We start from the raw sequence: 13668 nt of genomic DNA, 5'->3' as shown, positions 1-13668 counted from the left end.
GTCTTCTCCAACACCACAGTTAGGAAGCATCAGTTCCTTGACGCCCAGCTTTTTTTATGGTCCAGTTATCACAACCATACGTGACTACTGGAAAAGTGAGTTTTGACTAGATGGACCTTTGTTGGCAAAGTTATGCCTCTGCTTTTCAGTATGCTGTCTAGGTTTGTCATAGCTTTTCTTCCAAGGAGCAAGAATCTTTTAATTTCATGGCTGCAGTCACCACCTGCAGTGATTTTGGAGCCCAAGAAAATAAAGTCTGTCACTATTTCCATTGTTGCCCCTCTATTTGCCATGAAGTGATGGGACTGGATGTCATGATCTTTGGTTTTTGAACGTTGAGTTTTAAGCCAATTTTTTCATTCTCCCCTTTTACTTTCATCAAGAGGCTCTTTAGTTACTCTTAGCTTTCTACCATAAGGGTGGTGTCATCTGCGTATATGAGGTTATTGATATTTCTCCTGGAAATCTTGATTCCAGCTTGTGCTTCACCCAGCCCGGCATTTCGAATGATATACTCTGCATATAAGTTAAATAAGCAGTGTGACAATATACAGCCTTGACGTACTCCTTTCCTAATCTGGAACCAGTCCGCTGTTCCATGTCCGGTTCTAACTGTTGCTTCTTGACCTGCATACAGGTTTCTCAGGAGGCAGGTGAGGTGGTCTGGTAGTCCCACCTCTTTAAGAATTTTCCACAGTTTGTTGTGATCCACACAGCCAAAGGCTTTGGCATAGTTAACAAAGCACAAGTGGGTGTTTTCCTGGAACTCTCTTGTTTTTTCTATGATCCAGCAGATGTTGGCAATTTGATCTGTGGTTCCTCTGCCTTTTCTAAATCCAGCTTGGACATCTGGAAGTTCTTGGTTTAGACATAAAGAATCTGTCTGGAGGGAAATCAGATTCTCAGTGGCCAGGAGAACACACACACACACACTCACATTCACAGCCTATGATCCCACGACCCCAGCCTGACTTGTCCATAAGTGGCAGAGTCGTTGGGTTTTCAGCCATATAGATGGTCTCACGGCCCCTTCCCAGATCTCAGGGAGAATGTGTGTCATCATCGTGACTGACTCCTTGGGGACATGAGGACGTGGAGGAATTCCTGGCACACACAGAGAGAATGAACTTGGACAAGCACTACTTTGGGGTTGCGTGTGCATGTATTGAGGGGAGGCTGCTCAGTGCCTCGACCTGCTACCCAATCTGCAAATGAAATGCGGTGCCCGTGATGCACACTCTTAAGAGCTGCAGAACCATGACAGCAGAGCCGTAAAGCATGGGCGGCCCCATCCGAGTGTGCTGCGGATGTGCGCAGTCACACAGTCCTGTCCGCCTCTTTGCAACCCCACGGACTGTAGCCCGCCAGGCTCCTCTGTCCATGGGATTCTCCAGGCAAGAGTGCTGGAGTGGGTTGCCATGCCCTCCTCCTAGGATCTTCCTAACCCCAGGGATAGAACTCGTGTCTCTTGCATCTCTTGCACTGGCAAATGGGTCTTTTACCACTAGTGCCACCTTGGTAACTTCCCAGGTCACACATCCTGGAGCAGCTCTGGTCACAGCCAAACTGCCCTACTTATCTCTGACACGTGGCTTGGAACAGCACGGTCTAGCACAGATCTTTAGAAGTGAGAGGAACTGGCCCAAAGTGCAGTGTTCTGGGCCAGCCCTTGGGTCCTCTTGTGCCCCACCCCTCCCCCAAGTGGTTGGAGCACCTCCCTTTCCCCCATCTCAGATCCTGAGGGCCAGGTGAGCAGATCCTACCCCATCTCCATCCCTTCCCCTGGGTCACCAGTCCTGGCCAACCAGTAAACCTTCCATCCCTCGGGGATAACAGCTGGTTCGGAGGCAGTCTCTGGCCATGGGTGTAAGACCAGCTGTGGGGCTCATGCAGAGGAGAACGAAGGTCTCTCGATACGAACTCTTGGACCCAGTTGTGCTTCCTCGCACCCTCCTCCTGGACTCTCATGAGCTCATGCATCCCCTTTCTGCTCCAGCCTGATACTCTTGGATTTTGGCCCCTTGGAACTGAGTGAGTGGGCTCCAGTGTGGGCTGGACGGCTGGGCCAAGCAGATGCCCGTTTGCCGTGGCTGGGGGCCCTGGCCTGTCCCACACCCCATCAGCAGGGCCTCCTGCTGCCCCTCCTCTGTTCCGTGGTCCAGTCACATTCACAGACATTCCGGGCCCTTCTGCTGCTAGAGTCTGTGGCAGGTCATAGGGTGTCTGTCCACTTTACCAGGAAGGGGCTGTTGTGGGGCACCTACGGCCAGCCTACTGGGGCTCTGGTCTAAATCAGTACACCTATGGGCCCTTGTGGACGGGAGATGGTGCACACAGGACTGGCCTTAATGGGCCTTCAGGGGCGTGGGAGAGGGCTGCTGGAGTCTTAGGACTCTGAGTTCCTCACAGGGCCTGACTAGCCTATATTCAGCCTCAGAACTGTGTACAAGTAATGTGGTCCATGACCAGGAGCGTGGGTCCTGGAGCCCAGCTCCCAGGCTTGAGCCCGGTCATCCAGGCATTAGCTGTGGGGCCTCAGTAACCTCTGTGAGCTTCCGTTTCCTGATTTGTAAGAGGGGATAAATCGTAATCCCTTCTTTGGATTGTTGTAAAGATTAACTGGGATTAAGTGTTTAGCACGGCTGGCAGTAGGAAGTGTTCCATAAATGTGAATGATCGTTGTACTTTCCCCCACCACCCTGTCACATGCTCTCCTGAAGGAAACTGCTCAGCCCCCGAAAGACCAGAAACCCATCCCCAGACCACAGCAGCTGGTATGGGGTGTGTGCTGGCCTCAGGTGAGGTTGGTCAGCTTCACTCCCTGTTGTGCAGGTTGAGTAAGACCATGCGGTCCTGTCCTGTGATCTGGCGTGATGTCACCTGCAGAGAGATGCAAGGTGTTGAAGGCACTGGTCTGTGGACAGGCAGAGGAGCCCAGGAGCTGAGAGGGAGGGAGAGGGAGGACAGAAGGACAGAGAGAGGGCTGGAAGGATTGGGAGGCAGGGAGGGAGGAAAGAGTAGGGTATCGAGAGAGGGAGGTTTGTCCTAGTACCTTTAATATTTTTTTTTAAATGACAGCTTTACTATTTAACTGTCAATTCCCATCAACAATACACAAAGCTTGCAATTTCTCTACATCCTCACCAACCCTTGCTATTTATTTTTATCTCATGGTAGCCATCCCAATGGGTGAGAAGTGATTTCTCATTATAGATTTGGCTTGTATTTCCCTGATGATGCTGAACACCTTTTCATGTGCTTACTGGCCATTGTAAATCTTCTTCGAAGAAATGTTTATTTAGTGAAATCCTTTGCCCATTTTTGAATTAGGTTGTTTGATTTTGGTTTTGAATACTAGGAGTTCTCTATGTGTTCTGAATATTAACCCCTTACCAGATGTATAATTTGGAAATATTTTTCCCCCATTCTGTGGATTTCCCAAAGGACACTTTTGACTTGTGATTACATTAAACATCTGTATACCTATTCTCTCTTTCTAATGACTTCTTTCCCATGAAGGATGAGGTGGAAAGGAGATCGCAGGGAGGGTGATTGTAAATTCTAACCCTATATGGATCTACCTTCAGGCATAGCTGGATCCAGATGCTCAGCCCCAGTACCTCTGGAATTCTCCCCCTTCTGTGTCTTTTCAATTTTGAAGCATGTGATGGCTCTCAGAATCCCTGATCCCAGAATCAGGGCCAGTGGATTAAAAGGGTTTCTCTCCCCACCCACTGAAAGTCTCAAGAGTATGCCTCCCTGAACAAACTTTCCTGATCATTGAAGTCAGATGGATAGACTATGCTGATTGGTCAGACTGGGTCATGAGCTCACCCCTGGCATTTGAGAAGGAGGGAACTTGGCTCCACCAGCCTTGGGGAGGAAGCTTCCCAGAGGCAAATGGATCTTTTTTTTCTTTTTATTAGCAGAGAAAGACAGAGGCTGCAAAACATATGCTCACTGACCCTGAGTGGGCCTTGGAAGGCAGTGACTAGGATCAACACCTCTCTCCTAGAAGACCAACCCAGTGGGGACGGGGCAGGTATGTGGGTATCTGATGGCACAATGCCCAACAGAAAGTAAAAGTGAAGTCACTCAGTCATGTCGACTCTTTGTGATCCCCATGGACTGTAGCCTGCTAGGATTCTCCATCCATGGGATTCTCCAGGCAAGAATACTGAAGTAAGTAAGTAAGTAAAGTCACTCAGTTGTGTCCGACTCTTTGTGACTCCATGGACTGCAGCCCACCAGGCTCCTCAGTCCATGGGATTCTCCAGGCAAGAATACTGGAGTGGGTTGCCATTTCCTTCTCCAGGGGATCTTCCAGACCCAGGGATTGAACCCTGGTCTCCCACATTGGAGGCAGACACTTTAACCTCTAAGCCACCAGTTGAGTACAAGAACACTGAAATGGATTGCTATTTCCTTCTCCAGGGGATCTTTCTGACACAGGGCTTGAACCTGGGTCTCCCACTCTGCAGGCAGACTCTACCATTGAGCCACCAAGTGCCCAACAGAAGGTGCAGTCTATGCTGGGGGCATGGACACAGGAGAACCAAGTGCATAGGGAGGAGAAGCAGGGAGGCTGAAGAGCAGAGGCAGTGCTTAGACTGAGTCTTATAGAATGAGTAGCAGTTCATCAGGGCATGCCAAAGTGGGCATGGTGGAGAGCAAGGGCACTGAGATGTCAACTGGGAGTTGAATCCTGATGCTTTCTCGTCCTAACTTCCTAAGGAAAGTTCCCTCATTTCTCCGAGACTCAGTTTCCCCCTCTAAAAATGGGGGGTGATTATTGCGCTCTCCTACAAGAGCTAGCAGATGAAGTGATAGATGTGACAAGGTCTCAGCTCTCCTGGAACTTGTATTTTCTCATATGTTAAGTGGGGGATTGATGTTTCCAAACTGTGGTGCTGGAGAGGACTCTTGAGAGTCCCATAGACAGCAAAGAGATCAAACCAGTAGATCCTAATGAAAATCAACCCTGACTATTCAGTGGAAGGACTGATGCTGAAACTGAAGCTCCAATATTTTGCCTACCTGATTCGAAGAGCCAACTGATTGGAAAAGACCCAGATGCTGGGAAAGATTGAAGGCAGGAGAAGGGGATGACAGAGGATGAGATGGGTGGATGGCATCACTGACTCAATGGACATAAGTTTAAGCGAACTCTGGGAGATGGTAAAGGACAGGGAAGCCTGTCATGCTGCAGCCCACAGGGTCACAAAGAGTCGGACACAACTTAGTGACTGGACAACAACAGAAGTGGGGATAGTAACTGCAACCTGCTCAAGGGGTTGTCATAAAGAGCAAATGAATATGTGACTATACATCATGGTGCCGCATACTGTTAGCTGGTAACTGTTATTATTCTTACAAAGTTCTGAAGATGAGAGTGAGTTGTCTTCCAGTAGGGGAGATGCTAGAAGCATCCAGTTGTGTGTGTCCCAGGGAGGATAAAGATGGGTGTGACTGCTGGCTCCATCCAGGTGCCCGCAACTGCATTCAACATCCCCGTGGATGTGGACCAGGCTTTCCTTTTTGCTGCCCACTCTTCTGCATCTGTGAAATGGACCTGCTCATGTTTGCTGCTGGGCCTGAATAGGAGGACCTCTGAGGTCCTGAGCAGAGCTGCATGTGGAAAGCCCTCAGTGATGGGGATGGGGTGGAGGTGATCAACTTTGGGGCTCTCAGGACCTATGCCTCTTACACTGAGTGAGTCATTCTGATGGCTTTGGTGCTGACACGGTCCCTGAGCCCATTTCAGGCCAGAGACCCTACCTCAAAGGCAACCTCCACCACAAAATGAGCAGGGCCTCCTTAGCTTCTCAGAACTGAAGGCTCCCAGGTGCTTGAGAGTGGAGAAAGGGTTGTGATGGGAGGACAGCTAAGAGGGCCTTGGGAGCGGGGCCTGGGCACTCAGTTCTCATCAAGCTAAATAGTTATGTTTTCTTTTATTAAGAAATATATGTTGTTGTTACCTTTCTAATGGGAAGCGCATTCTGCATTTCACATCAGTTACACCGAAGGCGGCCAAGGAGCCGCCCACATCCGGAGGGTCAGGCCCGGGTGCAGAGCTAGGCTCACTCATCTTTCACCTTCCCCAAGCCCGTGAACACTGGGGCTCAGAGAGGTCAAGCGACTCGGCCAGCGTCGCACAGCAGCTCAACTGGGCAACCTCTTTACAAGGTAATTAAGCGGGCGGTCCACCTCCGGCCCGGCTCTCCTTTTAACGTGTCCACAGCGTCCTGGCACTGAGGTCCAGCATCCCGGGCTGCGGAGCACGAGGGGTCCGTAGATCAAGGTCACGGCTGCGCCCCCGCGAGGTGGAGGGGCTGGCCTCGCGTAGCGGCCCCGCCCCCGACCCCGCCCCCGGCCCTCCCGCAGCCCCGGCTCCGCCCCGCCCCCGCCCCGCCCCCTGCCCTCCCGCAGCCCGGGGCTCTGCGCGGCGCTGGGCTGCCCCTTGGACGCCTCCCGGAGCTGCCCTCCGGTGGGATGCGCGGCCGGGGCGGGGGGCGCGCCCGCTGGCCGGCGCCTGTGCGCTCGCTGCTGCGCGCCTTCGGGGCCCAGGACGCCGCCGCCACCGCTCGAGGCCCGGCGCAAGGTAAGCGCGCGGCGCGAGGGGCCGGCACGGGGCTGGGGGCCAGCGGGCCGGGAGCCTGCGTCCTGCCTTTGACCGCTGCGGGGTGTCTCGGATATCCGCTGCGCCCCCAGCACAGAGGTGGCGCCTCCTGGCTCGGGCTGTCCCGGCAGCCAAGGCGGGCGACTCCGTTCCCAAACAAGGGCAGGCAGTGGGCGCAGTGGTCCAGAGCGCTGCTGGGGTCGGCCGTCCCGGGATTAGAACGCTTCTGTGGTGGCTGCGTGACCCGGTGCTCACGGCACTGGACTTCACTGTGCCTCAGTTTCCGCGTCTGTGAGATGGGGTGCGATCCAACACTTAAGTATTGGGGCAGTAGCTGGGATCACGTAAGTAGCGCTTGCCACCCGGTGAGAGTTCCACACGTGTCCATTGTCCTCCCAGGGAGGATCGCGGGCCTCCCTCCACCTGTACAGGCAGGCGCTGCCAGGGCCCCTGCGGATAGACACCTGCTCCTGGAGCCGGTCCAGCCACGTTAAAGGGACAGGATCTCCGGAGAGGAACTAAGGAAGCTGAAACAGGTGCGGGCTCGCTCTGGGCAAGGGGAGAGGACCTGGGAGTGGAGAGAGGATTAGATCTCCCCTTGAGGGGGCCAAAGAGATTTGCCTGGATCCCGTGGAGGTTGGTATAATTGGTGACTAGGCTGAACGCTGGGGCAGCCCAAAGAGAGTTAGTCCCGTGTTCGAATTCTCTGGGGAATCCAACCCTAGGCCGGCCCCTTAGAATCTCCTGGAATCTGTATTTTTAAGCAGTGCCTCAGGTGATTTCAGGCCGGTCTGGGAACTCTGGATTAGAAACACCAGTGGTTCTCAACGGGAGGGGGGGGGGCGGTGTCCCCCGAAACATCTTGTGGGAGAGAAGCCTGGGATGCTGCCAAGCATCCTATGACGTTCGGGAAGCTCCCCTCTCCCCAGCAACCCCCTCCCCAGAAAAGAAAGAAAAAGAATGGTCAGGACCAGGGCAACCGTGCGGAGATTGGGGAACTCTGAGATACCTGGAGTTATTGGGTCGGGAAGGATGAGATTCTGGGGTTGTTGGGACCAGCAGGCGTCATTTGAGAGCCTGTTACATGCCAGACCCTCTGCGGTGCGCTGAAGATGAGAGGCCCACACAGAAGCTTGGGGGCACCTCCATGTGGTGAGTTGAGCCCCATCTAGGGGGTGGACGGCCCTTCTGTTGACTCCACCCACCATGAGTAGCAAGCACCTGCTAACGGGAGACCTTGGGCAGAGCCCCGGGGTAAGGTGGTGAAGGAGCGGGGGCGCACTCACCCTCTAGTGGGGTCGAAAGCGCCCTCACCCTGTGGCTGCACAAGGGGAGTGTCGGCACACTGCACCAGTGTCAGCTTCCTCCCCTGAAAGCAGCGCCACCCCCCCACCTCCACCCTTGCAATACTTTGGCACTGAGTTTGTAACGAAGCATTTTGGGGTCAGATTTTGAGAGCGGACCTTTCACATCCTGACCTTCAGCTTGGCAGCGTATTCAGAGCTGTCACAAATGTATGACCTGCCTGTGGACATGATGCAATTCCTGCCCCACATGCTCATTTCAGTTGTTGGGCATTTTTAAAATAGTTCTATGGCTTCTGCCCGGGCCTTGAAGGATGCTGGGCTCAGCCGCTGCTAACCCACTTTCGCCAAGGAGAAAACCAAGTGAGAGACGGGCTGGCAGATGTTTATATTAATCGCTGAAAATGGCTCAGGCGCTGACCTATATGCTGAGGATGTGGCAGAGCCGGGGGTCAGCTTCCTGCCCTCAGGGAACTTTGATTCTGGTGAGGGGTGCCCAATCTGTCTGCAGAGAAATGTTGGAAGAAGACCGGGGCGGCGAGTGGGGGGTGACAAGGGAAGGTCTTAAAGAGGGATGTTTGGATGCAGACCTGAATGGGGAGAAGCAGGAGCCAAGTGAGGAGAGGGGGTGAGAGCATTTCCAGCAGAAGGAAAGGCAGTGGCCCTGCACGGCATTGGCTTGGTAGAGTTGGGGGCCAGAAGAAACTCATGAGGCTAGAGACCCCAGGCAAAGGGAGATTAGGACCTGTGCCTGGCCAGATGGTTGGTAGGCCCTGGATCTGTTGATGAGTGGTGGGGGTTCCACGTGTGCAATCTGAGGCCATCGGTGTGCTTTAGCCTCAGAAATGGCATGACCAGCCAGTGGTGTCCTGTGGCACCAGGCTCCTGGTGGGGAGGGGGCCACCTGCAATTGAAGGGAGGACAGTGGTGGTGGAATTGGGCAGCACAGAGGCTGGAGCCCATAGGACCTGCTGAAGCCTTGGGGTCTGAAATCCAGGATTGCCATAGGTTTTGTGTCTTAAGCCTGGTGGGTGGGGGTTCCATCTATGAAGCTGTGGTAGGCTTGGTGGAGGAGTGGGGAGACTGGTCAAGAGGTGAAGGGGTTGGGGAGAGGAGGCCACGTCCACTTGGACAGGCTTGTTGATGTCTTCAAGAATGTGCCAAGTAGGCCGCTGCCTGTCTGAGTCTGGAGCTGGGGTGGGCGGGCAGCCTGCAGCCTCCCATCTGAGAGTCCCTGGTGTGGGGCTGAGGCTTTGGGTTTCACTGTTGCCTTTCTGTTAGTCCAACTGCCAAGTTTCAGAGCAAGGTTCCAGGGACCCAGGTTACAGCTAGGCTGTGTGCCCACCACTCTGGGCATTCTGATGGCTGGACCCTGATGGGGGGTCCTCTCACCTCTGGAACTGGGAGAATTTGTCCGGCTGCCACCTGTAGCTCTGCCCTTTCCGTCTCTGCAGCCGCTTCCTGGAGCTTGCTTGGGGCAGGTCCTCACTCCCAACCCTGATGGGCTCTTGGACTATTTCTGTGGCCAGCGTGAATTTAGGAACAAATGAACTGCTCATTCTTCTGGACTTCGAAGTTGATTTGGAAGCCCTGACTCATACTAGGATATTTCTGCACCAAATAGTTGTTTGTTTTTTTTTTTTTAATTTTTGAAGGGAAAGGAGTGATTGATGAGAGCATGGCATGTCCCAGCTGGTGCTCATTACAGGCTGTGGCTATAGGGGCTGCAGGAGGCAGTTGGAAATGTAATGCCCCATCTCCCAGGCTTAGACCAGGGCTCAGAGTTAGGAGCCTGGGCTGCTCAACTCTTCTGAAATTGTCAGGATGACCCCCTGTACTTCGGAGGCCTTCCTGCTAGCAAGTGACAAGCAATTCAGGAAGCTGGAGATTCAAAGGCGGGTGACCTCGTAGCTTCAACTAGTGTCCCCTTGCCTGTCTGGGGCTCAGGCTGGGTCACACCACTTGCCCTTGGGAATGGGGGTGGGAGGCTGCACGGGCGAGTCCCAGGCAAGGATGGAGCCAGCGTCCCTTCAGTAGCCAGACCTGAGACCCCTCTTCCCCCAGCTCCAAGAAAATCAGGAAGGGGCACCCCTTCCAGGGCCCGAGAGTGGGCTCTTATCTAAAACTGGGAAATGAATTTTCGGAGGAGGTGCATGTGTTGACAAAGCTAGAAACTTTACTGGGAAGGGGTGCCTGGGCGGAGAGCAGCAGGATAAGGGAGCCCAGGAGCACGGCTCCGCCGCGTGGCTCACAGTCTCAGGTTTTAGGTGATGGGGTTAGTTCCTGGTTGTCTCTGGCCAGTCACTCTGACTCAGGGTCCTTCCTGGTGGTGAACACATCACTCAGCCAAGGTGGATTCCAGCAAGGAGGATTCTGGGAGGCTGGTAGGACATACGGACTGGCAAATCCTCTCTGCTTTCTCAAATTCTTATGGTTGATGGTAGCTTGTTGGCTCCACGTTCTTTACCAGGACCTCCTATTGTTAGGATACCTCATGCAAGTGGTTATTCTCTTGCCTGGCCAGGTTCCAGTCAGTGTTTCCCCTAACGGGACGGCAGCAGGAGGGGAGTTGGTGCTGGGTGTTGCAAACCCCAGCATGTTTCCAGTGCCCCATCCCCAGCAATATGGGAAGCCCACACCTGTGTGCACCTGACCATCAGCGTCCCCCCTCCCCCCAGCATCTGGATCATCCTCTGGCCTCAGTCTTCTCTCTTGTGACAGGTGTGCACTGGGAGGTGAAGGCAGGGTTTGCCACCTCCAGGCAGCAGTGGGGGTGCCATGTATGCTGCATCCAGGCAAAGCGGTGCCTCACTCCCTTAAGGACGGCAGATGAGCTTGGCCAGATTAATTGGTCTATGGCTCCATTTTTGGTTGAAGGAAAATGAGTGATCCTCAGGTTTTAGAATGGATCTGTCTGTAGCTGATAAATATTTGTCAGGTGAACGTCTGAGGTGTTCTAGGCAGGCAACAGGTTTCTTTGGAGAAAAAAAGTATATATAATTACTCTAGTATTTCATGAATGGGCTTCCCAGTTGGTGCAGCGGTAAAGAACCTGCCTGCAGTGCAGGAGGCCAGAGTTTGATCCCTGGATTGGGAAGATCCCCTAGAAGAGGAAATGGCAACTCACTCTAATAGTCTCACCTGGAGAATTCATGGAGAGAGGAGCCTGATGGGTTACAGTCCATGGGGTCGCAAATTTTCTCCAAGCAGGAAATGAAAGTGACTCCTTCCTCTTCTTCCTGGGAGAGAACCACTGTTACTGTGAATCTTTTCCCACAAGACTGTCTTCATGTGTGTGTGGGGGTCTTGGTAGAAGCTGTACAGAATGGTTTCCTGTAGTGTTTTAAAGCGGAGAAGGCAATGGCAACCCACTCCAGTACTCTTGCCTGGAAGAAAATCCCATGAGCGGAGGAGCCTGGTGAGCTGTCGTCTATGGGGTCGCACAGAGTTGGACACAACTGAAGCGACTTAGCAGCAGCAGTGTTTTAAAGAAATGGTGTCTGAATACAGCCGTCTTGTTCTGAAACTTACTGTTTTCATTCAGCAGCATGTCTGGGAGGTTTATCTGGGTTCGTAGAGTCTTCCTATTTGATTTAGAATATTCCACCATTTGCGACCTTTCTGTGGCTGCTGCCCGTGGAGGGCGTCCTCAGTCCTTCTTGTTACAGGCTGTGTCTCTCTGCGCATCCCCTTCGTGCACTTATACACGAGTTTGTCTTGAGGGCTTGTTCTAAGGTGTGGAATTTCTAGGGCATAGAAAGAGCCTGTTGTAAATTTCTCTTGGTTTAGCGACACTTTTTTCCAGAGCGGCTGTATCACTCCCAAGTGCGGTGTCTGAAAAGTTCTCTTGTTCAGTTTCTTAAATATTGTCAGTCCCACAGCAGAAGAGGGGGACTTTCTTGGTTTCATTTGTATTCTCTCGATTTCTGGAGAAGGTTTTTCTTACGTTAATTGGTCATGTGGATTCACTTTTTGTGAGTTGCTTCTTTTCTGTGGGATTGTTAGTTTCTTTTTGTAATTGGTGTCTCGAGAGCTCTGTGTGTATTCTGGGTTCTAATCCTCTGCTTGCAGAGATTTTTGCTCTCCCTGTGGCTTGGCTTTTAATTCTGTTTATTGTATCTTTGGTTGAGTAGAAGTTTTTAGTTTGCTCTTTAAAGGTATAATTGACATACAACATGTAAATTTTAGGTAGATGATATAATGATTCACTGTTTGTATATATCGCAAAATGACCACCACAATGAGTCTGGTTAGTGTTCATTATGATAAATAGTTATAATTTGTGTGTGTGTGTGTGTGTGTGTAATGAGAATGTTTACAATCTGCTCTCTTAGCAACTTTCAAACCTACAGTATACTTCTGTCATCACCAAGCCGTACATTTCATCTCCATGTTTTCAGCTTTGATGTAGTCAAGTTCATTAAGCTTTTTCTTTACGTCTTTGCCTTTCGTGTCTTCTTTAAGAAGTCTCTTTCTGCCTCAAATTTAGAGTGATTGCCTTGTCCCAGTTTGCCCAGGACGGTCCTGGTTTAGCGCCGAAACTCTCATGTCCTGAGAACCGCTGAGCCCTGGGCAAATCAGGACAACTGACTCATCATGAACACCTCCATCCCTGTTTCCTTTTGATGAGTGTGTAGCCTTTTTCTTTACATTTGTTTCTAATCTGCTATACTTCCATGACTAGTATGAGGTAGAATACAGATTTTTTTTTATATTGAAGTATAGTTGACTGACAATGTTGTGTTTGTTTCAGGTATACAGCAAAGTGACTCAGTTACACATGTAAATAGATAGATATATTTCAGATACTTTTCCATTTTCCAATATTACAAGGCATTAACTATAGTTGCCTGGGCTATACAGTAGGTCCTTGCCGTTCATATATTTTATATATAGTAATGTATATCTGTTAATCCCAGATTCTTGATTTATTTCTCCTGAATACAGATTTTTAATAGGAATTCTAGGAGTCAAAATGTTTAACTCAGGGAGTCATTGGTTCTGATGGAAAGGTCCAGCCATGTGTTAGCAGAAGAGGAAAGGTGGCCTGCGGGAGGGGAGTGGACACGTGACTACAAGGCAGCCTGTGTCTCCTGAACCTTAAACTGAAGCAGGTTTGGGGCAAGAATTTGCTTTCTGATTCGATGTTATATGGTTTTATTGATATGATCAATACTTCAGTTTGCATTTAAGAAACACTTTTTACCCAGTGAACCTCCCTGGTGGCTCAGATCATAAAGAATCTGCCTGCAGTGTAGGAGACCTGGGTTCAATCCTTGGATTGGGAAGATCCCCTGGAGAAGGAAATGACAGCCCACTGCAGTATTCTTGCCTGGAGAATTCCATGCCCAGAAGAGCCTGGCAGATTACAGTCCATGGAGTTGCAAAAAGTCAGATATGACTGAGCAACTAACACTTTCACTTTTACCCAGAAACACCAGCCCACAGGGTCAGGTGTTTGGAGAATCCTAGGTGCCCCTCCTTGCTGCTCAGCTGCTGTCAAAGGCTGAACTTGCCACCCCGCCCCACCACCCCGACCCCGGAAGGAGCTGATCCCTGTGTACCCACACAGACATGCATCTCAAGACTTAATAAACCCAGGGCACTGGGTCCCCAGACCCCTCTGCCGTTTGAGCTTCATTAAGGCAACCTGCTGCCTTTGGGATTTCTACTGAATACAGTTACAGTTTATTTTAAGGAAGAGCAGTAGCAGCAGTGCACACCCCTTGCATAAAACTCCCCCCA

The sequence above is a fragment of the Budorcas taxicolor genome, chromosome 13, assembly GCF_023091745.1.
Source record: "Budorcas taxicolor isolate Tak-1 chromosome 13, Takin1.1, whole genome shotgun sequence".
Taxonomy (NCBI): domain Eukaryota; kingdom Metazoa; phylum Chordata; class Mammalia; order Artiodactyla; family Bovidae; genus Budorcas; species Budorcas taxicolor.
This window is presented reverse-complemented; position numbering follows the sequence as displayed.